Raw genomic sequence first — 25,102 nt, forward strand, 5'->3', positions numbered from 1 at the left:
CTGTCACACAAATTTATAGTGGTGATTTTGTGGGTGAATCTCGGGAGTTGTGGCAGATAAACATGTTTTCTAAAAGGAAGGTTTTTCAAAACTGGCATTATATATATTTCAAAATCCCAAAACTGTTTACTTATTTTCATTTGTGAAACCCCAAAACTATTTACTGTTTACCTTGGGAGTTAGAATCCATCTGAAGAAGAATTTTTAAAAGGATTTGAAGACCTAGAGTGGGAAGGTGACACGGTGTGGTATAACTTTATTCGTTATCAAAAGCAATGGCTCTCTCTGTGTCATTCCAGTTTGAATTATACTTTTTCGTTTTTGTCATGTGGAGATTTGCACACGTTTATCCTCAACTTTCCATTTCAATTTTAAAAACAGAGCCTCAGCATCTTTCTTCCAAAGTTAATAAATTAACCCTACAGGAAAGACGCTGCTGTGGTTTAGTCTGTTTTTTCTTTTTTTTTCTTTCTGGAGCTGCGCACCACTGACCTGACCGGACCAGCAGAGCGGCCATTCCAGGGTGGGACGCAATCAAACTCTGATGTTCCCAGCTCAGTGCGAGTCAGAGGACATGGTGCTCGGGCAGCCAGCCTGGGAGGACCCCACGCGTATGGAACCCATGGCATTTCATTCATGGAATGAAACATAATTCTTCATCACCCTAAGTTAAACAGCTGCAGGTCCAGGCCGGTTACACGCCTTAACCAGAAGTAGGATGTCTGTAGAGAAGCTGATCCCACTATATGTAAACGCGCCCCTTTGGTGCAGTCCACCTACTTAGGCGGTGTTAGCAAAATGTTCGTCTGTTGCTGAAATTGGCTGTAGTGTGATTTCTGGGTTTTGATAGTGATTCCAGTCTTCTGGGATCAGCCACGGTTCTCTTCAGCCGCTATTCTCAGTGGATGTTTTAGTAGCAATGTTTTGAATGAATAATAAGTTACAGGTCTGTAGTCTTTCTTGTCTGAACCCCGGGTCAGAGGTGTTTTAGAGTCTCCCATTTGGGAAAGGGGGTGTGCTCTGGCTGCTGACGGTATGTGACTTTCCTGTGGGCGCTCGGGCAGCACCTGCACGTGTTGACATTGCACAGCTCCATTGAAGCTCCAATCAGGTTTTGCTGACAGTGGGTTTGGTTTTCAGAGCTTTTTGGGTATGAGGATTACAGATAAGGGCTGTGCTCTGCTTACCCCATTTAATTTCTGCAACTCTTTGAAGAAGGTGTCACTCATTTGGTTTTGAAGATGAAGAACAGCATCAGAGAGGGTGAGTGCTTTGCCTAAGGATACACACCTAGGAAGGCAGTGGTAGAGACCTGTTTAAACTAAGCCGAGGGGCCCACAGCTGGCGTGTGCAGCTTTTGCAGCTTCCGGTCCTGCCAGTCCGATCTGCGGGACACAGACTCTGGCTTACAGCAGCACAAAGGGACTTTACCGGAAAGGCATCAGGTGGCCAGAGCACCAGGGCCAGGGGAGTAAGTGGGGGAGGGCGTGGGTCTCATTAGCAACGACTGTACAGGACATTCCTAGGATAAGCATGTTTCCAACAGAGTGCTTTTGCCACTCTGTTCAGATTCAGATGGCAGAGGTGGGAGTAGAATGAATACGTGCACACATCTGCCCTTAGCTAGGGCAGAGCAGGGCTGGGCATCTAGCATGGCAGGGATGGCATCCCTGAAGGAAGATGATGACCGGTGGCCAAAGAAGGTGTGACTAACGCAGGTGGCGACCGACGAATTAAGTGCAGATGAAATTAACATTTGGGTGAGAACTTTTACTACCTTTTTAATTGTGATCCATTTTACTTGGAGACCTTAGTATCTGAAAACTTTCATCCCTGTCCCAGTTCAGACAATTTCTAGCTACTTGGCTTTCAGAGGATCCAAGAGTTGGTTTGTTATTTGTAACCTCAAGAAACAAGACATGTCCCCTGACCCAGGAGGCCTTGTGATAGACAAAGTAACCCAGAGCACCTCTAGCCCTCCACCCCGGTGGCCATCTCCCACCCGGACGCTGGCCTGGCCGCATGCAGTGATGCTGTGTGACCTACATGATTAAGTCGCTCGGGAAGGCGGGGAGTCACTGCCATGTTAGAAGTCTGAGCAATACGAGGTCAGACAGTTTTACAAACTCGTCCTAGAAAAAGCGCTACATGCCTCATTGCTGAATATCACTATGGTCACCTGTGAAGTACACCCCTTGGGAAGCTATGCACCGACAGCAGCGCCTAGTCCACCCTTCAAAGCAATCTTGGAAGTCTTTTTCTGGAATGGCCATCAGAGCTGTCGTCATATTACCCTTGATGTCCTGAATGTCATCAAAATGTCTTCCTTTCAATATTTCCTTTATCTTCAGGTAAAGGAAGAAGTCATTGGGGGCCAGATCAGGTGAGTAGGGAGGGTTATTTATTTACTGGCTAAAAACTCCCTCACACACAGTGCCGTGTGAGCTGGTGCATTGTCGTGATGCAGGAGCCATGAATTGTTGGTGAAAAGTTCAGGTCGTTTTCATGTAACTTTCTCACGCAGCCTTTTCAGCACTTCCAAATAGTAAACTTGGTTAACTGTCCAGTTGGTACAAATTCATAATGGCTAATATCTGTGACATCAGAGAAGGGTATCAACATCATTGCAGCAAGTTCACAAACTTAAGTGTCAGACCTGGTGTGCCACCAGGAGGCACAGGCTGGCCTGTGGGGAGAGGGCGACTCCCGGCCAGCCAGCTGCTGAGCCAGCTCTCCCAGTCAGTGTGCTGTTGTGACAATGACCTTGGACACCCCACTCAGCCAAGCCGTCCTGTACTTCGGCCGGAAATGCCATCTGACGACAGAGCGCGAGGAGGGACAGGTGGCCAGCTGCGTCAGAGCAGTCGCAGAGATGCCAGGAATAGTAACCCATGGTAGGAAGTCAGGAAATTTCTGGGGGGTTTGCTGTCCAGTGGTTGATACCCCCAAAGAGATTTGTTGTGAAGAAGGGAAGTAATGTGTTAAATTCCTCACGTGAAGGTGAGCAGCTGTTTTATTATCATTGTTTTGACTGTCTCGAATCCAAGGCCTTTCTTGCTAATGTCCTCAGAGGTTTCATGAGAACCTGCCGCTGTGATGAGGGTCGTGATCATTCCGTGCTCCTGGTCGTGGACGGAGAGTATCTGTGGTTGGCTGGCAGCCAAGACTGTCAGCCTTTTCCCTTACAGCAGGAGTTTAAAAAACTCTGCCTTTTCCCCACATATTTGTTTTTTCATAATGAATGGGATTTTTTGCACTAACAGATCTTTATTGTTATGACATACTTGGAACTTCTGATGGGTCCTCATTCTGGATGGCAGGCCAATTTCTCAGTTTTCATAGACTCTTCGTCTGTCTTGACACTTGAGGAGTAAGATGTGATGGATTTTGAAAAAGTGGCAGTAAGAGTCGAGAGCGGTTGGCCCAGGAGCTTCCCAGTGATGGGGAAAGGCTGCCAGGGGGACTGTCAATGAGACGTTGGTTCTCGGTGGTGTTACGAGCAAGCGGGTGGTGAAACGAAGGAAGAAGAAGGAGTAGGAGGGACATGGGCGGAAGCAGCGTTGTGATTCTGGAGCACGGAGCGGTCGGGGGTGGGGTGGGGGTGGTGGGGTGGACGGAGGAGTCAGGGAGGGGGGCCTGGGAGGGCTGGTTGGGATGTCTTCACCCCGCGGTTTCGCTCCCCCACCTATAATTAATTCTAGCTTTATTCAGTTGTTTGCGCTCTCAAGGAAAAAAGGGCAGAGGGCTGGCTGGATTGTCTCCCTTATCTGACAGTTGTTTGAAATCAAAGGGCATTTTCTGTGAAGTCAGTTTCCCCTGTAATTCTTCAGATTTCGTGTCATTGTCTCATGAAGTCGAGTCTCCATCCACTTGATGCGCGGCTCACAGAGAGGAGTAGAAGAAGTTAACGGGGTTTTGCCAAGTGTAATGAAGAGCACATCACACATTGCGACGTGGAGCTAACCCATGAAAGGGAATAGCTCAACGTTTCTCATAGGGTTTTAAAAAGTCGCTGAGTCCCGTAGTTTTCCTAGTTGTGCATAGATTTCACTTCAAGGAAAATTTTATGTAGTTACATTATCCTTATTATTTACTGACTTCCTGTGGAGTTCAAATGGACCAACGGATGCCCTTGAGGATGAGGAATTTATATTCTGATGAAGCCAAGTAAATATATGTGTACTACAGTTTGAATTGTTGTTAAGAAACTTTAGGAAATTACTTGTGTACCTGAGTTCATGAATTATTCAATTTAGGGTTACTTTCCTTTTAAAATTTATCACTGGCTACGTCCTTTAACAATCCTTTGATTTATTAAAAGGCACTTTCCAGAATTAGATTTAAAGCCTTATTGTTTTCCTGTGAAAATTGAGTATGTGTCGTAGAAACCCTGCCTGTATTTCTTTCCTATGACTTCACCTATTCCTCTGTTGGGAAAGCCAGCTCTTTGAGAGCTGATGGACTTAAGAACATTTGAGCTCGTCTGGAGAGCTAGTCCATGGAAGTAAAGACATGTCATGAGCTTTCTTCACTTACAGGAGAGACAGTTGACTTGCCGGAAGCCCATCCTGGCTTCCATGAGGAGGCAGATTACTTGCCAGAGAGAACTTGATGGTAAATTAATATTCTGGGATCACTGTTACCGAGAGGAAGCATCAGATACAGACTGGGGTAACGCGTCCATATGTTGCCTCCCTAGGGCTAGTGAGAGGGTGAGGGTGTGGGCAGAGCCTTTGTTTGGGGTTGGGGGAATACGGACGAAGGGGCATTGTGGGCACCATGCAACTTAAAATACACGGTGTCTTGCCTCCGTGACTGTCTGATGGCCTCTAATGGCCTGATCTGGGTCCAGATTGGTTGTTCAGAACAAGTAGGGTTATCCTAAGTTTGGAAAATGGTTCCTGCACTCTCAGAACTTACGTCTGATTGGAGAGAAGAGGCAGTGAAACCGCCGTAACCTATCGGTGTTCAGATCCCATTGCCCAGCTGGTAAATACTTCTGAGTTTCTCTTGCAGATGCCATTTCCCCACGGTTGTGCCTGAGAGGTGTTGGCTTCCTTACTGGTGCGAGAGCTGCGTTTGGAACATAGGCATAGTGTTTTGGAAATATTTGGCCGTAATTCTCATTCAGGTATGGAGCCATGACCACAGGTGATTTATTCGGGGGCACTGATACTCAGATAAGACTTTCTTCTTCCTTTACTTCTGCACTTGGTGGTGGAGGATGTCATCCCAACTTCCCAGCCATCCTGAAGGGAGGTACTGTCTCAACGTGTATTCAAAGGAGAACATAACCAACAGGCGTGGTACCCTGTGTGCTCCTGGATGCAGCTGTTTCTGAAGCCAGAACAGCCCCACAGCTCAGTTATGTAAGCCAGGAATTTTCTGTTTTGATTATACAAGTTTGTGTTGTATTTTCTTTCACTGATGACTGAAAAATTACCAAAAGACACACTGAGTTATTAGGAGAAATCTTACAATAAGAGAGGGACTGTGGTAGGCAAATGGTAACTGGTGGATTAATCTTTCATACCCCATTACGTAGTTTTTGGGAACATATTTACAGTATTCTTCCTTTGTTGCACATCGGTATTTTGGCAAGTTTAACCCAATGCACAGGCTTTCTCTGTTGATGCTTCATTTAAGGTGTTTTTCATATGTTAGAGAGCTGTGTTTGAGAAGTGATGTGATTGTGATTTGTGAGAATATAATTCTTAGAAATTTAAAGGGTGACATTGTTCCCTTGGTTAAAAACAGAAATCATAGAGTGTTCTCGATGTGTGAACAGGGGCCATACTCTATGGTTTTTGTAACTACAGACGTCACTCAACAGGGTTGTCTGTGTTTGCTTTTTGATTAGTGTGGTGTAGGAACTAGTGAATTGTAAAGTCTGTTCTCATCTGACAACGTGAAATGAGTAAAGATGAAAATATATGGATTATCAGTTTGAAGAACTAGATGCTTGTTGTCCTGCTTTATATGATTGCTGAAATGTAAAAAAAAAGAAACAAAAAACAGGACCTTAAATAGGAGATCTGTGACATAACCAATTAGAATGTAGGAGAGGAAAATATTTTCACAGTAGCCAAAGCCATTGAATCAAAATAGTTGTGTCGATCATACTTGAGTTCAGATATAACCTAGATAAATTCTCTCGCTGGGGCACCCATGTGTCAAAAACTAAAACTCTGGCTCTCATTTAAAATGGCTTTTTTAGACTAAGGTCATCTAACTGTATCTGAAATGGACGTGAAATGTCAATTTCATAACGTTATAGCAGCACATTTCATATTGGTGCATTTAAGGTTATGTCAGCCTTACCCATAAAAAGCAAACGATTTAGGTTTTATTCCAAATGTACTCAGCTCAGGTATCAGTTGCAGGACTCCTTTCCCCTCAGATGGGTGTGGGGGATGGGAACCACATCCCGGAGCCTAACTCTGGAGCTGGGCCCTGTCCCAAGGTGGGATGTGCTCCCCAGATTTCCCCATTTTCATCTCCTGCACATAATCATTTTGGGGGGATGCTTTTGGAAAAATGCTTGATTGAAAATGAGTTTTGTTGCCTACAAGCCATTCAATGCATACATTTGACTTGTGTATTATTTTATGTATAATAATTTGATTACGTTGGGAGGTTTCTGAACCTTCTGTGGGCAGAAGACTGAGTCTGGGAGCTGTGCTCATCGCGGCTTCACTGACAAATGACCAAAATATGCTGCAGATGCTTTAGGCAAGAAGGAACCCGAGAGCCGATCGGTTGACCCTCAGAACTGCGCAGCCCTCTTCTATGCGGATTTTTTTCAGTAAATGCTATAAATGTATTTTCTTCTCCTTAGGATGTTTTAAATAGTGTTTCTTTTCTCTAGCTCACTATTGGAAGAATACCGTATATAATACATATAATGTACAAAATGTGTGTTAATCAACTGTTTATGTTGTCAGTAAGGCTTCTGGTCAACCATAGGCTGTTAGTTGTTAGGTTTTGGTGGCGTCAGAAGTGATGTGTGAATTTTGGAGTGTGTCACAGTCGGTGCCCTTAATCCCCGTGTTGCTCAAGGGCCACCTGGAAGAGCCTAGATCTCAGGTCCCCAACTTTCCTGGATCTCAGTGAAAGTTAGTATCTCAGCGATGTTTTCTGCACATTAGCCGCTCACTGCCTGTGAGTCCGTGCCAGGCCGACGCCGGGTTTCTGCATCCGACACAGCGCACGTTCATCTCATGGTACTTTAGTTGTTTCTGTGCACACATGAACCTGCAGGGCACCGTTTTGCTTTCTCAGGGGGCTCGCAACTGGTCCTCCAGCCAGAGGGGGAAGCAGAGATGTCCAGTGTGAGGGCATCCAGCTTTCCTTGTATGTGTGGGAGCACCCATGTCTCCTGTGATCGCCGCGGACTGAACCTTCATGAAAATACTTGTAACCTCTCAGAACACAGCAGCCTTCCCTGCTCTGCTCAGCGCTGGGCCTGTGCAGTCCTGCCCCTGGCGATTGTCTTCTTTCTCACTCCAGGTTTTTTGAATCACCCTTTCCTTACCAGTTCAGAAATGAGGAAACCTGCCTTCGCAAGGGAGGAGGGGGGAGGGCAGAAGCGGAAGCAGCAGCTTTCTAGAAAGTAGGATTTGATTTTGGGCATCTAAGGCGAGATCTTGAGACGCTTGGGGAGTGAGTGTGCACGTGGCTTCAGCTGTTGTGAATGAGCTGCCACTTCCTGTGACTGTCAGGCGGTGCTGCTACTTCTCATGTCTCCTGAAGAAGCAAAGTAAGTGCTCTGCGGCTTCCCCCGCTGTCTCTCTTAACTCTATCCAGCCGTGAGCCATTACGGGAGCCAGGGGTCTGGCGGTCAGGGCAGCGCGGTGCTTATTTCTTCTGGACCATCCACCCTACCGCGGTCCGGCCACACCCCCAGCCCCCATCATCTGTGGTACATCTTCATCTCATAGGCTGGGGCTTTGGTTTTGTTTCCTTGTGTTCTTTTAAGGGGTCCCATTTTCTTTGTAACTTAGAATGAACCTTGGCCAAATTAATTGATAAAATAGTTCCATTGTGGTATGTGTTTTCTTCTTCCTTTGTTTGCAGATGTGGTTCACCGTTACCTTTACATGGGTTTTGGGTGAAACCAAAGTTAGTCAATTCTGGTTTTCCATAAACTGTGTCACGTCTATAATGTGTAATAATGTTCATTCTTTTGTTTAGTCCTCACAACAACTTTTAAGAGAAGGGGGGACTATTCTCCCTTTAGAAGCTGACTCTCAGAGAGTCACCAGTGACTATAGTTCTGAGCCCAGACGACCATCCTAATTGTCAACCTTCTATTGTAGCCCCCGCTAGTTTCACGGACGCAGTATTTGTGAATTTCATGCTGCATGCTAGACATCGCGCCCGGTCCTGACACTCACCCGTCTGGTCCACAAAGCCAGGATTGGTTATTCCCTTTGGCCCGCACGAGGGACAAGTGAGTCTGGTATATGATTGCCCGAGGGTCTGCTGTGAGCAGGTACGGGATCAGAACCACGCAGACCTGCCACGTCTGAGCTCTTGGGTCGTGATGACCTGGTGAGGTGCTCAGTCAAGGCATCCATGACTCATTGGCATGGCTCACAGGTTAATTTGTGCCTTAATACTCTGGTGACTTCCTAAGTCTTCTGAGGATGCATACTTTAACTGTGGTGGCCGGTGGTGTGAGGGGATGCAGGGTTTCTGAGCTACAGCAGCGGTTCTGAGTAAGAAGATCAGCTAGCATTCCGTGTGAACGAAGTCAGATGCGTTTCTTCATTTGTTTGGGCACAGCCCACCTCAGAACCCGGGGACCCTTCTAGACAAGGGGGTTCTAGCCTCCAGCCTTAACATTGTTCTCCTGGCTCTGGTGGATAAAACGCGAGTTCCTTCTACCTGAAAACTTTCTATAGACAGTTCCCCTGATAATTCACTCTAATGAATGGCATCTGTTTGTGTCACCTTGTGGGTGTCTGTAGAGATTCCAGAAGGGAAAGACAGGCACTTGTCTGAGTGGTTCTGCTGTAGGAAGTTCTTCAGCCTTGGGCCAGACACACAGAAGGAGGAGTTGAGAGCAGGGCGGTAGAGAGTGTCTGTGAGGGGCGTGTGTGGCGCTTGTCACCTGTGATGGGTGACGCGGCTCAGCCCCCATGTGACCTGGCCTGCTGAGGATCTGCACTGCGTTCTGCCCGTCCTTCTGGCGCCAGCTCTAATGTCGGTGCTCCTTCCCAAACCCGGCCTTGCGGACCTGAGGACAGGTGGTGTGTGGCCGGTGCAGTGTCCTCTTGTCAAGGATTTCCCCGGGGAGATCGCTCAACACTGAGTCACCTGTTCATGCTGATTTATTTCACTTGTTTGAATAGGAATACATAGGCAAGGGAGATGAGATGTCACCAGAAGGCTTTTGCACAGTGACGTGCACCGCGCCCACTCCCCCAGGAAAGCACTGCTGGTTAAAACACTTTGGGGGGGTCCCGTGAGAGTAGATGTGTGGGTGTTGGAGTTTATCTCTGATGCTCTGGGATTATTTTTAATAACTTTCTCCCCAAAGAGAGTGGTTTTTAACCCCACATTTCCTTTGCTCACTCGGAAATACAGTAGCGGAGGGTGAAGAGAGCCTGTGACCCACCACTGAAGTCTGAGTTCTCGCGTCACTTCATCAAATTAGTTCTGGTGTCGTTTTGTTTTCCTGGAAATCAGTCACTGTTAAGTGATTCTTTCTGAACCAGCACACACATTTATCAAACCCTGGAGGCGCTCAGAACCAATTTAGGGACGTTTAGGTCCAGCTGGTCGTGTTGCTGGCCTGGCAATTCTGGCCTTGTCATGGGCCGTCTATCTCCATCCCCCGTGCTGCTGTGAACCCTTCCGAATGGGCACGGGGGTGTTGCACTCAGAGGCCGGGAAGCAATCTGAGGAAACGTGGTAGTGTGGTGAGCTGATGTGGACCTTTTCGTTTTTCCAGGTGAGCAGAGTGGGAAGACTGATAGCAAAGGGCAGATGAATTGGGGGGAAAATCAGAAATAATGATAACAGATCCTCAGAACTTTAGCTTTGATTCATTTCCGTCACACTTATTTTTAAGAAACGTACTGAAAGCAACAATTGGCTTTCTGTGTAAGTTAATCGTGCCAGCCATTAGACAGGAAATGGAGTTCAGTCGTATTTGTTGAGCTTTTTAAGAGCCTGGCGCTCCTGCCCTTTCCAGGTCCTCCTTCTCCTCCTCGCAGACCTGCGTGCTCAGCGGTGTTCCTCTCACTTTCAGTACAAGCGTATTTGGGGGTCAGAACATTGAAGTAATGAGACTCGGGCGTCAGTGCCGTGCAGTAGGGAGGGTGCAAACCAGGGCGCTGTAAGTATGTACTAGGGTAATGGTTCTTTTCGCAAAAAGGAAGGCTTAGCATTTGTTTAAAAAAACGTTTTTAATACTCTTGAGACTTGATAACCATTTTCAGTAAGTAGTTATGTTATATAAATTTAAAAATCACCTAGAAAGCAGGTGAGCTTGCCACATTGTTTATGGTGTTTATTTTATTTTAAAAATAAATAGTAATTTTCATTTATATTTGAGAGGTGTCTAGGCATCCAAGACTCTACCATACATCAATATTGATTATTAATTTTGTTTACTGTGATTTGGGAGAATAATTTAATAGACTGTTATATTAATTCAGGTATCATATGCAAAGCTGCAGTTAATTGCTGTTAGAATTTTAGAGTAGAGACGTGCTTATTCCCAAGTGTGAGCTGAGTAGTCTGTCTCTAGGTCATGTGTGACGCTCTTGTAGGTAGCACCATAGCTTTCTAACTTGTTTTGCTGAGACACCAAATAGATACTGTCCCTTTAAATACACACATACAGATGCATAGATAAAAAAGAGAATGTCATGAACTATCGGTGACCCTCATCATAGGCAGTGCTCAATGGTATTTTGTATTTTAGCCCATTACCAACTTTATGCTGGTCCGACCCCCAACGTTGCTGTCATAAGTCCATCACTGTCACCACCACAGGCTGTAGTTTGTGGCAGTGGGTGTGGTAGATGAAAACGAGATGGTTTTTCAGTCAGACAATCCTGGGGTTGGTACCGTGTTTCCCCGAAAATAAGACCTAGCCGGACAGTCATCTCTAATGCGTCTTTTGGAGCAAAAATTAATATTAAGACCCGGTTTATTTTACTATAATATAAGACTGGGTCTTTAATAATATAAAATAAAATAATATAATATAATATAATATAATATAATATAATATAATATAATATAATATAATATAATAATATAATACCGGGTCTTATATTAATTTTTGCTCCAAAAGATGCATTAGAGCTGATTGTCCTGCTAGGTCTTATTTTTGGGGAGACGCGGGGTCCCAGTCGGTATACGTCAGTTATGTGTCACCCCAAGGAAAACGGTAATAACCACTATTCCCCAGGAGGTCGTGAGGCCGGGGACAGACTGGGCACTCAGTAAATGTCCCTTCCTTTTGTCTTTTGAGTTCATGCTTCAGCCATTAATCATTACCCTATAATATGATAAAAAGTGTCTGGTTTGGTCCTTCTAACACTTGGTTGGATTTTATACTATTTATGACTTTAACTATGTCTATGCTTCATATCCTGGGCCCCGAAATAAAAGCCAATAAAAACAAATAACAGCCAAAAAAAAAAAAAAAAGTAGTAATTTTAATAGATCGATGTTAAGTGTCATAAACCAGGACAGAACCTAGGGGCTGGTTCAGTTTTGTGTCATGTTTATTATCACAACTGGAAATGAGTCCTTGTGTCTGCGAATGCTAGTTGTGAGCACCCCTGGGTGTGCCCTTAGGCCCCCCTGCCCTGGCCCATGTTTGGAGGGCTGCCAGCTCGTCTCTCTCACACACAGCTTTAGCCTCTCCAGCCTCTTAGCCCCCACTCAGCACTGTTATCGCTCCTTCTCATCTTTCCGGTTAGTGGTTAGTGGTGGGCTCCTCAGCCCGAGTCCGAGGCCCGGGTGCGACCTTTGGGGCCTCATTTCCTTCTAGTCTCCAATCTCTATGCTGACTGCTCTCTACTCATTAAACAGGGCTCCTCTGTCACACTCAGTATCGGCTTCCTGTTCTATCCTGACTCTCTAACCCACGCTCTCTTTCCTCCCACATCACTTACCTAGACACTGGTTTTTCTGAATCTGCCTCCCAAAGCCTTTCTCCTCCCCTCTCCCCGTTCCCTCCTCCCCTCTCCTCCTCCCCTCCCCTCCCTGCACATCTCCCCCCTTTCCCTCTCCTTCCCTCCCCTCCCTCCCTCCCTCCCTCCCTCCCTCCCTCCCTCCCTCCCTCCCTCCCTCCCTCCCTTCATCTTTTTATCTCACTTTTTTCTGTGAATGTGTGCATTTTGTTGCTCATAATATCATTTCCACGCTGCAAACACATTTGAAATAAATGAGCTACACAAACTCCTAGAATACTACAATGTGTCAAATTTTTGTTTTCTTTCCCGCTTTATTGAGATAACATTGACATGTAACATTTTACACTTATGTGCTGCAAAGTGATCACCACCACAGCTCAGCTAGCACCTCCATCACGCCACAGACTTGCCATTTCCTTTCTGTGATGACAACAGTTAAGGTCTGCTCTTAGCAACTTTCAAGTATGTGATGGAGTATTGTTAACTGTAACCCCAACGCTGTACATGAGACCCCAGGACTTACTCTTCTTATACCTGGAGGTGCCTCTTGGACTGACACCCCATTCCCCACGCCCCCCCACCCCGCCCCTGGTAACCACCATTCTGCTCTCTGTTTCTCTGAGTTCATCTTTTGTCAATTCCATGTAGAAATGAGACCATACAGTATTTGTCTTCCTCTGTCTGACTTATTTCACTTCGCATAACGCCCAGGGTCTTCTTTCTTCCTATCTCAAGGCAAGTAAGGTCTGTCTCAGGTTGGAAATATTTCATGGTTCTCATACAGCTGATCAGAGTGGGATTTTCTCACTGGAGGTGATCCAGAAAAATAGTGGCAGGGCTCATTGCAATTCTGCAACTTTGGCTTTAAACATACACTGTTTCTTGGGCCATGCTAGTCGGGTGAAATTATCCAGTTTGTATACATCTTTTGCGGCTTGATAAATGCACTTAATATTTATCAGATGATGGCAAAATTAAATGAGTTGGTGAATATTAATGTCTGTCTTTCCATACAACTAGACGCCTTGGGACAGTTCCAGCGTGTGGCATTTACATTGTATTATGATGCATTAATAACGTGGCTCAGAGAGAAGCACAGTTGAGGAGAAATGTAATTTTCTGTGAAATGGATATTTAGTACTTTTTAACATTTAGCTGATTATCTTTGTATGCCAATTAAACACTACGCTCCACCTTCTTCCGGTGAGTTTTTTGTGTGTCTATTGAGTGAATCTATTAATTCTCTTATTGTAGTCTCCAATGCTACAATATTACAGATTTCCTTTAGCTGTATGGAATTTGGTATATTTTATTAACTCTGCTCTAGTCGGAGAGGTTCGTTTTTGCGATTTATAGCAAACCAGGCAGGTTTCACGTTGTGTTCCGCTTTGGGGTTGACTATTAGACTGTCATGTCCTTTCAGAAATGTTCCGTCTGCCGTGTGTCAGCCTTCAGGGGCGCTGAGTGATGGAGCAGTGCCGGGAGTACTGTGTTGTCAGAACCCCAGGGCGTTAGTACAGGCTTTATTTGGTTCTGTGTGGGTACAACTTCCATTGGCTGTTTCCATGCCACGTGGAGAGCTCCAGTGAGGGCAAGTTAAATGGCAGCCGTTAGTCTGTGCAGGAACGCACTGACAAGGGTGCCACTTGACCAGAACTTAGTGAGTTGAGATTACTGCGTACTCCACAGGCCCCCCTGGCTCACAGGGATGGCTGTGCCCGGAAAGTACCTTCAGGTTATACGCCGAAAATGGTGATCTTCCTGAGGGGAAGTTCCACTGCCGCACGCACCCCACAGCAAACGCTGCGTGGAACTCTGTGACTGCCTGATGTTTTTAAACAGCTCACTGAGTAGTGCTGCTCTAGGTCACGTGTATTGATAGACACAAACACAATTAAGCTCCCAGGTTTTAGAATAGTAATGCTAACATTTACATAAGGTGGTGCAGGTTGTTTTGCCAGTAACACACAATTCTTTTAGTGTGTAACGAGACGGCAAGCTCCGGTTGCCGTGTAGGTTCCAGAGCTGGTGTGTGTGTTTTCACTTTGTTACACTGATGCCATAATCGGGGTCTGACCCAGGCTAGCCCCACAAGGTGTCAGCAAACCTTTCCACGTCAGCACCTGTTGAACAGGGAATGGACTACAGATAAACTTTTGTTTATTTTTAACATTGTACAGTAGGTGGGCAGAGGTGGGATCAGATACAGCAAATGGTGGTTGGGTTGCCTCCATACCTTCATAAGCTGCGCAGGTAATCTTCTCAGGGACTTACTCACTCACTGTAAGTCCTCCATGAGTCCCTGTTACTCTGGAAGCATTTGCCACAGGGGTAAGGCACACACTCGAGCAAAACGCTCTGGGTTTTAGCTAGGTGACTTCACACCAGTGGCTTAAACTGTGCCTTTACTTCCTCACCTCCAAATTGGAATAGAGTGATTTTGGGCAGTAATGGGGCCCAGTGCATTGAGAGCACTTGTAACAATGTTTTTAATAAGCAAGAGAATGGTAATAAAAATGCCAGCAAAACGTTAGTTGTTATGTGTAGTGTAGTCTAAAACTAATTCTTCACATAACTGTACTTAATATTCTTGAAGAATTAGTACTGCTTCATTCCCTTGCCTTTCTTGAGAATCTGACATTGCAAGTAGCTCTACCCAGGTGCAGGGCAGACATCTCTCTGGTCTTTCTCCCTTATTAGAGACGAGTGTTTGCATGGAATGGCCTGACTATCTGTCTACATGTCCTCCCCTGGGCTCATGTGGCAGCTACTTCAAAGCTGTCTCCTCTCGCACTTAATCATGTGAAACATCAAATAACATGCCAGCTCATTTTATGCATCTTTTCCTATTGAGAGAATTAGTGACCTAAAATGAGTGCAGAAGCTCATTTTCTCCGTTTTCCCTTCGAGTAGTTCTTAAGCATCTCTATGTTGGAAAAGTAGGGTTGTGTGCAGGTTTTAAGGGTGACTGAACTTGGGGACACTCTGTCCAACCACAGAACTCAGGTTGCTTCTGTTGAATTTCCTAAAGCCTGCCCTCCCTTCAATGCAGTTACCGATTTTCTTGCCCATCACGGGGACAGATTTGTTCTCCCTCCAAGAGGGAGGACCTTATTTATGAAGCACGTATTTTTGGAGCTTTCCTGGCCCACTAGGCACTGCTCCAGGGCATGGAGGGGACGATGACTAAGATCAACCACGTTCTGGCCCTAAGGGGCTTTCACCTTGTGTGAGAGAGAGAGAGAGAGAGAGAGAGAGAGAGAGAGAGAGAGAGCGAGAGAGAGAGAGGTGACAGCATGGGATTCCTTGTCACCCTCTGCCAGGACTTCATTTGGACTCTGAGTGGAGTGAGTGATGAGTAAGGGGCATGGACCGGGGGGCGGGGAGCAGGGACCTGTCAGCACAGTCGTGGGACCACCGGCCGCCACACCCTGGTGGCTGCTGCAAGGCTGGTGGAAGAAACAGCGACACTGTGTCAGATCCTGGTTGCATTTTGAAGACTCCCGGCAGTGAAGTGAGAGAAAGAGGAGCCGAGGAGGAGTGCGTGTTTGGTGTAGAGGCCGCAGGACGAGGCGATGGGCAACAGGACAGCTGCTGCTGGCTCGTGTTCGGGCAGCCTGAGCTGTGAGATGTAAAGTGGCAGGCGTCTGTTACACGTGGGGTCAGTGTCCCTCGTGTCCCCCGACACAGTATAACCCCTCCTGACTTGGGCCTGGCAGTGTGACCGCCAGTGGGTGAGACAAGTGGGATTGAAATGTGCTCACAGCGTGGGGCTCAGCCTCCTGCACGTCCATCTTCCAGAGCAGGTGAGAGCTGGTGTCCTCTGACAGGGTCCCCAGTGAGTGTGGGGGAGCGGAGCTGCCCCAGGGAAATGCAAGGACTTCTGACTCGACGCAGGGCTGCCCCTGAGCCCGCCTGAGGTCGTCAGACCCTGCCCGACCCACAGATCCATGACAGGGGCTGCTGTGATAAGTCACCGAGTTTGGGGTGATCTGTCACGCACAAGTTTTATGCAGAAGTCAGTCAGCCAGGAGCACCTGAGCAGTGACGGGAAGGTGCGTGGGTATGGGAGTCCCGTTCAGAAGTCCGGCCGGAGATAGAACTGCAGGTGTTACTGGCATGTGATGGTATTTGAAACGGCAGGGAGTGTCCAGAGAGGGTGACCGAGGACTGCATCACTGCATCTTCACAAGCTTCTGGAGGAGGGGCGACCCGCAGAGAACACTGAGAGGGAGCCTCCGCCCAGCGGGGACGAGGGAAGGCACATTTCCCTGAAAGGGAGGTGGGCACAGCCATGATGGAGGAGGAGGAGGCCACCACTAAGAATTGCTGGCTGGAGGTGGGATTTGGGAGCCCGGGGGCATGTCTGGCTGGATCAAAGCCGTATCGCAGGCCTGACGGAGGCGCAGGCTCATCAGCACGGGTTTAAACTTGATGTGGGAGGAGAGCAATTGGCCACAGTGAGTGAAACGACTTCTTGAGGCGTGTTGTGGGAGGGACGGGCAATGGCACTGGCAGGGGCCGTCGCCAAGGGACCGTGGGTTTTATTCGGAGTGAGCTGAGAGGTCCTGGCACTGTGTAAACAGTGATCTGTCCGTCTGTTACGTGTTGCTCTGACTAGTGTGTGCAGAAGGGTCTGGAGGGAAAGTGGGGAGAACGGCCAAGAGGCTGTTTCCACTTCCGGGGTCAGAGAGGGTGTTGGTGCCCTTGCGTTGGAGGTGGGAGACGTTTCACAAAGCGGTGATGTTGGGACTTCAGCTTTAAGAGCTGACACGGGTTTTGAGATTGAATGAAAAACATAAATGCACATGAGAATTATTTTTTATCATTTATTTCCAGCTGTACTTTATGTGAAGGATGCCTAGTTGAGGCCATCTGATGTCATGTTGGTCAATTCATTAAGATTTACATTCTGCCATGTTCAGAATGATAGTTTCTGTTGTCTGTGGAAAAAAATGGATAAGATCGTTTTTCTCGCCTTCAAATTCCAGTCCACACTGAACCATCCTAGCAACAAGTGACATTACAGACGGTTTCTGGTATGTGTCCTTGTCGAGTTTGTCGGCAAAATAGCAGGTTTGTTTGTTTGTTTGTTTGTTTGTGTGTTTTTGATCGGAAGACGTTCCATGATCTTTACTTGGGATGAGGATGAAGCCGAATACAAGAGGCCTCCCTTCCTTAGACCTGGGTTCACATGTCTGTACCATGGAAATGTGGAATAAAGTGTTTTCCAAAGGCGCTTTCAGTAGAGACTCAAATGAGTGTCTGTGATGTGTTTTACTCTTATACCACGTGCAGGGGTTCCCATGGGAACCACCCCCAATTCGTGGGAAGAGTCAAATTTAACAAAAAGTACAGAAAAGCCATTTAATCATTCTCTGCGCGATCCATGAAAGAACCCAAGAAATACAGAGGAAATGAAATCACTAGAATCTCTATCTATCAGTGGGGGACTGCTCAGAGAAAAACATCCCGCTCATCTCAATAGATTTGATAGATGGCAAAGCCCCAGTGTCCTGGGTCTCACAGCTCCACAGCCTCTCCCGTCATCTGTCTCTCTCTTGGTCCAGGTACCTTTTTCAGAATCTATGTGTTTCAGTGTCTTAGACTTTGGCACCTTGCCAGTCATTTTTATTTAACCATTTTTCCTCTGAAGGAGTTGTTTCCAGAAAGAGCTGGGGACTGTAATACCATGAGCCTTGTGCATAATCTCCTCCTTGTTCAGAGAGCTAATTGTACACCTGCGTTCCCCCCCTCTCTGATCCGCCGCTTACCTGCCTGCATTCGTTCATTCCTGCATCTCAGGTCCCAGACCATCCGCTGCTGAGCACGGGGGCCGCGTGTGTGTTCCGAGTCGTGGGGCAAGTGGTGCCATAGGATATACAAAGACAGAGCCTACCTGGGAGGGAACTTTGTGACAGGAGAGACATTGGGGTCCCCCAGGACTTGTGCTAAGAACAGAGGACACCCCCAAATGTTATTTGAGGACTCAGATCCCGTTTCCTTGACTTGACTGAAAACTAGTTTTGAATGATTTTTTTCTGCTGGGTTGCGATGGACACTGAGCCCTAAATACGGTGATCTGGAGGGTCTTGGGGACCCTGTAGTGACTTGGGGACCCTGTAGCCCGTGGTCCGCTTGGTGTGCACCTGGCCTCCTGCCCAGGACCTGTCCTCACTCTCCCCTGTGTTCTGTGAAGCCACATTGGCCTTTGATGTATTTCCTCTCATTCTGCCCCAGAGGCCTTGCACACTTGGCTCATTGCTCCTGAATGTCTGTAGGTAATTCACATCCGTTCTCACCCGCTCAGATTCTACGCCGTTTCCCCCAAAGGTCCTCCTTGACCCTCCAATCTACGTTAGTTTTCCTGTGTTGCTTCCTTACTGTACCTTTACTTTTCCGTGCAAACATTTACCGTCCTCCATAATTACGTTTGCAGGTGACACCCTATAAGGGAGGTGTTTTATATGGGTTTGCCTCTTCCCCAGTGACAGGCATTCCAGACTCCCTCCCCTTAGAAGCGTACGTGATTCTCCCCCTAAGCCCAGGCCAGGGGCTGAGCTGCCTCAGAAGGGATACCTGGGGGCGTCTGAGGGAATACAAATGGGATTTCGAGGAGATGGTAGATGCCACACCCATACCTGCCCAATGCTTCCATGACCAGCCGGGGTCTTGGGTGGTGGCTGTTGGTGGAAATGTAAAACTCTGAGCCACGAGAATCATGGAAGCCCAAGAACCAGGCATCTTGGACGAGCTTAGCCTTAAGGAAGTGGAACTGTTTTCCGTGGGCCACGCGGGGCCTGCACCCGGGACTGTCTGAGCAGGAGCCCTGGCAGCAGGGCCGCGTCCTTAAACAGCAGCCGTGTGTGGCAGCAGCAGCAGGGACAGGGTCAGGTGTCTGCTCCCTGGCGTGGAGGCCCCAGGACTTCTGCCCGTGACGCGTGGGCTGTGCAGAGGGGGCTGGGAGAATAAGACACGCCTGCACGTGCACCCTGGCGTGGAGAAGCATTTGTTTCCTCTGGTGTGTGAGTCACTGTAGACCCTCCATGAATGTCTGTTTTGTAAAATGAGGAGATGGAGGCCGAGAGCGGTCAGGTGACTCATCACAGGAACATGGCGTGACGTGGTGGGTTAGGACCAGACCGAACCTTCTGGCTCCAGATTCGGTGTCTCTGCCATTGAATGACGTCACGAGGAAGGCTGGACACATTTCCGTGATGTGTGTTAAGAGCTTGCAATCTATTCCCTCCTTATGAGAGTAATAAAAGTTATAAATTGCCACACATACTCCTGGCTGTTTTGGAATCAGTAAGTCTGTGTCGAGGGTGCTGTTCTTATGTCTGTCAGTCGTTGTGGCACCATTCGAATGTCGCTTCTGTATGTCTGTACGTCCTCTTTCCAGTTTGCCTAATAGCGTCCCTTTTTCTCTTTTCGCTTGTGTCCTCAAGATATTTTTCTGTCATGACTTCCCCAGCTAGATTTCTAAAGACAGAGGAGTTTTGTTTTCTGATTTGCAATTACTCTGTTACACATGCAGATACGCGGAAAAAAATATTTTAAAAGTGAAATAAGCGAAGTAAGCACATGTGAATATAATAAAGTAGATTACATAAGGGCTGGTGGGTAATAGAAGTGAAAATGGGCTGATTGATGAGTGAATGGCTCCTTAGAGGAAGAGGCTTTTAGGACGAGACACAAAAATATGGGGAGAAGATGTGCATTCCGGGGGGGAGTGAGATGGGCCAGGAACAAGACGTGTGTCACGCTGGGAAGGGACACTTGCTGAGCTCGGTGGGGAAGGTGGGTGGGGAAGGCGGCTTGGGATGGCAGTCCTGGAGTCAATGGCTTCTGATGTTTCGAAGGGGCTGGTCCAGGCAGGCCATTAGAGGGCCTTGTGTGACGCAGACTCTGCTGGGTACAACCAATGGAAAGGGATCTTCCCAGGTTTTACTTGTGCACCTTGGGGGTCGCCTCTACGTGGTAACAATAAAAGATGAACAATCTCTAGCATTGTTTCTGGTTTCAGAATCTGACTCTGTGGCTTAGTACCTGGGTGACTTTGGATACACTTTTGGAGATCTGTTTCCTCCCGTGTAAACATGAGTTTTTGTGATGATACATTGAAATGCCCAGTGAGATGTCCCATGATAGTGATGGCTTACAGGACGTGTCCAGGACGTGCTAGTTTTATACATGAAAACATATTCATTCCAAATTGTGATGACTGCCATGTTTGTAGTTTTGAATGGATGCTTTCAGTTTATCTTGAATGATTTAGTTCCTGACTTAGAAACTTTTCCCTTTGGTTTTTCTCAGAAATTAATAGTCTTTCATAAGTGGGTGTAGAATCAATCACTGTTTTCATTCAAGAAACATGGCTGAATGAGCCAGATTTGTACAAAATCACTCCCAGGAATCTAACAACATGAATTGAAAAAAACAAAACAAAAAGAATCCCAAATTTGGAAGATTTAATTTCTACTGAAGTTAGAGTGGAGTCTCAATCCCATTCCCTAAATTACAAAGACTAGTGTTTGGGTTCATTTTAGGAGAAGTTGTCAGGATTTAATTCACTTGTTCCTTAACCTTGGCCATCCTGACTAGGTGGGAAGCGAAAACATTTGAAGGGCTTTTTAACAACCCAGTAAATAAGATAGAGTGGAAAGTTACACATCCACTTTTATGTTCCAGAAAATGCAGCTTATGGCGAAAACACCAACAAAGGGGAACGCTGTTTTCCTACAGTACTCATGGAGGGAGCTTAGATACGTTTCCCGGAGTATACCATCCCCCACTATTTGCCCGTCAGTGTTTCACTACGTTTGTACTCGGTGTTCCTTGACATGCCTTTGACCATTAGAAGCTTTTATTTAACAGTCTTCCCACGCACACGTGGTCCTGGTCTCTACAACTGCGACAAGGATGATGAGGGACAGGCTGGTCTGTGCTGCCCACGGCAACCTTCACACATGCTCGGTGTGGGGGACGATGGCCGGGCAGGTTACCTGCACCTTTTTCAGCTGCACTTGTGAGAAGCGCTTAGACTCTCAGTGGCTAAATTGTCACTGACACGGGCAAGTGGACTGTCCCGCCGGCAGGGACCGCAGAAGCCCACAGGGACACGCCTGCGAGGATCAGACAGTCACGGCCGCAGGGGGTGGCGGGGTGGTGTACGCAGGGAAGGGGGTGCTCAGGCCGTGCGATTTGGGAAGCTGCGCCCATTGTTTAGATCTTTGGTTTTTCTGGAGGGGCAAAGCTGTGTTGGGCTTGTTTATTTTGTTTTTTGGGAGGGGTTCAATCCGCAGATTTAAAAACATTGGGACCCATTGTTGGTGCAGCGTGAGTCAGGGCAGGGCACACTGTGACCCTGTGACGCATTGCATCCCTTCAATGACCTGGGGGAGCTGAGGTGCAGCGGGACAGGGGTGGGGTGTGCAGTTGCCCTCAGCCCAGATGCCCCTGCCTCTCCCTCAGTGATTGGAACAAAGTAGAGCTCTCGGCATCCGTACCTGGTCTCCTGGCACCCTGACCAGCTAAGGTTCATTACCAAGCTTCTCAAATGTGATGCATGCCGCGTGTGCTGGCGCTTTCAGCCCCGTGAGAGGTAGCCCGTCTCCCAGCCTGTGGACTTGGCACTAAATGGGTCGTCCACCTAGCCTTGGAGCCTTGGAGCCTTTGTCTGATGACTGTCCCAGCAATCTGATATGTGAGGGACATGAGCCTTTTCCTCTCTTTTTTGCAGGTGATTTGTAGACAGATCTGTCAGCAGCCACAAAGGATACCCTATTATATTTTTTAAGCAGTGTGTAAGTGGATGACATTCGTCCCACTCTGATCTTTTTTCTTCTGAACAATCAGGTCAGTTTCACACAGCCTGACTTTTTTTTGTTAACATTTAGTTTAATCCTTTGACCAACCTGGCCCACATTTGTGTTTGACCTTGGCCCACCTGCCTCCAGCTGGTTAGGTGATTTACACATTAGGAAATGACTCTCTCTCTCTGTCCTTGTTGTTGAACTCCAGACCTCATCCAGACTCTTCCTTTGCTTTGCTTTGCTTTCCCCTCTATCTCTCTAATTTCTTCTCTTCGTGCTATTATAATAAAATTGCTTGAAAAATAATCTAGTCAAATGCGTAGTTCTCTAATTTGGCACAGAAAAGCTCAAGTAGAAGCTCACAATTTCTTATCATCGAATGTCAGCCTTGCAGGCTTCCTTCTGTGACTATAAATGTGCATTCTGTCGATTGTCAGGTGGAAGCAGCATTGCGGTCTGAGGGTCTGAGCCCATGTTTTCCTGAAAAGGCCGCCGTGCACCAAGTGGAGAGGCCTCATGGGCAAGGTCGTGCACATGCTGCTGGGGAATCAGGAGAGAGTATCTGTAGAGGTTGAGAGCTTAGGATCTGAAGTCAGACAAAGCTCAGCTTGAGTCCTTGCTGGTGCCGTGTAGTAATTGTCCCGCTGTGACACCAGGCAACCAAGGTGAGCCTTCTGAGCCCCAGTTTCAGCAATCCCACTGTAGAGATAACAGTCCTCACGTCAGTGGGTTGTGATGAGGAAATGGGACAGAATGCACACTGCCTGCATGGCGCAGGGCTCGGCCCACAGCTGGTTCTTAGTTAGCTGTTACCGTGACTGCTGGCGTGTCTTAAACATCTTCTGAGCGCCGGACCAGGTGATCCGTCACCCAGCTCTCTAAAGGCTTTCAAACCATCCAAGTCTTCCTTGAGGTCTTCCAGACTCCCCACCAGTGACTAGGGCTGTGTTGTCATTGGCTGAGGGCCGGCGTCTCTGCTGCTTCAGGTGTGCATGTGCAGGGGTGTTAAATGTGCAGCCCCTGTGTCCACATCTCACATGTGGTGTTTGAATTCACCGAGTCCACAGGGAGCACCTTCTCCTGTGCACACAGCTCTGCGCTAGGTCCCAAGTGTGCAGGGTGGGTAAGAGGGCACAGCCCCTGCTCCCTGTGCCGGCCTCAGGGCCTCAGGGCCAGGGCAATAGATGCTGAAAACCATTCTCTGTTTGTTTATGGTCCCGGCAAGTGATGAAAATGGGTACCGAGTGCTGTGAGTGAGTCACAGAGGGCACCCACGTGGGGCAAGTCTTGGCTGGGCATATAGGGAGGAAGCTTTGTGCTTTAAAGGGAGAGAGAGCAGAGGTGCAGGATGGGATAGTAATTCTCAGAATTGGTAGGAAGTCGTCGTGGCTGACACGAGGGGCTGCTGGAGGCTGAGGCTGGAGAGGGGTCTCAGACTATGAGCTGTTCGGTCATGCTAAGTTTTCTGGGCTTTAGGATGACACAGAGGAAGGTTGTTGGAAGGGTATAAACAGCAAGGATCGTGCTAGAGCTTTTACAAAGGCCATTGAGGACTCCATGCAGAATGGGGGTAGGAAAAAGCTCAGAAACAGGAAGAGCTGGGGGGGCTGGGATGAGGGGTGGTGAAGAGATGAGAGATCCATGGGCTCGTGTGCGACTGATGGGTCCCCAGAGGCGGAAAGAGGTGGAAATGACTCCACTTCTGCTTTGAGCTCCTGATATGGTGGATGTTGGCCTAAGGATGATGTAGGATCAGAATTTTTCCAGATGCAGCCAGAGCACAAAGGCTGATTGAAAGGGTGGAGCACAGAGCAGCGTGAAGGAAAGCCTTCGTGTGTGCGTCTCCCTCGTCCCCCACCACTGCCGTTCTCACAGCACTTCTGACACCAGACGTGTTTGTTTCCCCACCCCAGGCAAGCTCAGCTCTGACACTATCGGAGCACAGACCGTACATGGGACGGATCCGCCGCACTAGACCACCTCCCTGCATCAGGTGTCAGTCACAGGAGCAGGGCCCTAGGTGACCCACCGCTGCCGTCTGACTGGGCTGCAAGTTGAGTTTCCCATGACCCCTTCCTTGGATCCAACCATTTTTGCCAGGACAGTTTGACAAAACTCAGGGAAACACTTACTTATGTCTCCCGGTGTGTGACACAATAAAGGATACAGGTGACTAGCCTTATGCAGAGAGACACAGGACGAGGTCTGGGAGGGTCCCAAGTGCAACAGCGTCTGTCCGGGTCGGGTTGGGATGGGATGTACAGGGATTGTATTCACCAACCCAAAAGCTCTTGGGACCCTGGACTTTTGGGGGTTTTGTGGAGGTTTTATCAGGTAGGCATGATCGGCCGCTCAATCCATCTCTAGCCCCTCTCCCCTTCCCACAGGATGGGGGTGGGGCTGAAAGTTCTGAGCTTCTCAACATGGTCTGTTCTTTGTGGTGGCAACTAGCCCCCATCCAGGAGCCCATCAAAAGTCGCCTCATTAGAACAAAACACAATCCTGTCACCCAGGAAATTCCAAAGGTTTTAGGAGCTCTGTGCCAGGAACCCTGGGTGAAGCTCACACACATATTTCTTCTTCTAAATTACAATGTCACACAGAGGGAAGGGAAAAGAGGACAGTACGTCATGATTAGGCTAGAAGACATCCTCCATACTTCAAACATGTTGTTAAGTAGAGACAGTCAAGTACCAGGGTCGGTTAAGTAAGTTGTGATTGGAGGTTTGTGTGCGTGAGGCAGGACTCAGAAAGCCTTGTCTCCTGTTATTTTGATGGGCAAAGTGTTCTCCAGCGACAGGAATCAGATAAATACTCAGGTCAACTAAATTCATCACTTTTTAATGGTAAAATCTAAAGTAGTCTCTCTGGATTCTTGCTATAAATTGATTGATTACAATGTTTGCATTGAAATTAAGCTGAAACCACTATCATTTGTACACTAGATATTGATCTTGTATCTTTTAAGTATGCCTCCAGTGTTTTATTTTTTGTTTAGATTTATTCTTTTTTAATGCTTCAGACTAAATATAGTGTGGGTGCAGATGAGGATGAAATTAAATGCCACATAATTTAGTGCAGTTTTCCTGTATGCATTTTGTTCACTTCAGCATGTTATGACCCCGC

General features: G+C 47.5%; 1 protein-coding gene across 6 annotated transcripts in view; it reads left to right on the forward strand.

The window, feature by feature from the left end:
• CNTN4 (contactin 4) overlaps positions 1-25,102 on the forward strand; it is a 769,881-nt gene that overhangs the window by 26,172 nt on the left and 718,607 nt on the right. The window contains exon 2 of one of the 6 annotated variants that reach the window (XM_074312212.2): positions 21,904-22,019. The exons of 4 other annotated variants lie outside the window; for them this stretch is intronic. The gene's annotated coding sequence lies outside the window, so the exon portion shown is untranslated. Of the gene's footprint in view, positions 1-16,602; positions 16,622-21,903; positions 22,020-25,102 lie in introns of those variants that run through there. One more of the 6 variants, XM_074312214.2, reaches the window with a different exon arrangement.

The sequence above is a fragment of the Rhinolophus sinicus genome, chromosome 5 (assembly GCF_057876585.1).
Source record: "Rhinolophus sinicus isolate RSI-liver-muscle chromosome 5, RSI-T2T, whole genome shotgun sequence".
Lineage (NCBI taxonomy): Eukaryota > Metazoa > Chordata > Mammalia > Chiroptera > Rhinolophidae > Rhinolophus > Rhinolophus sinicus.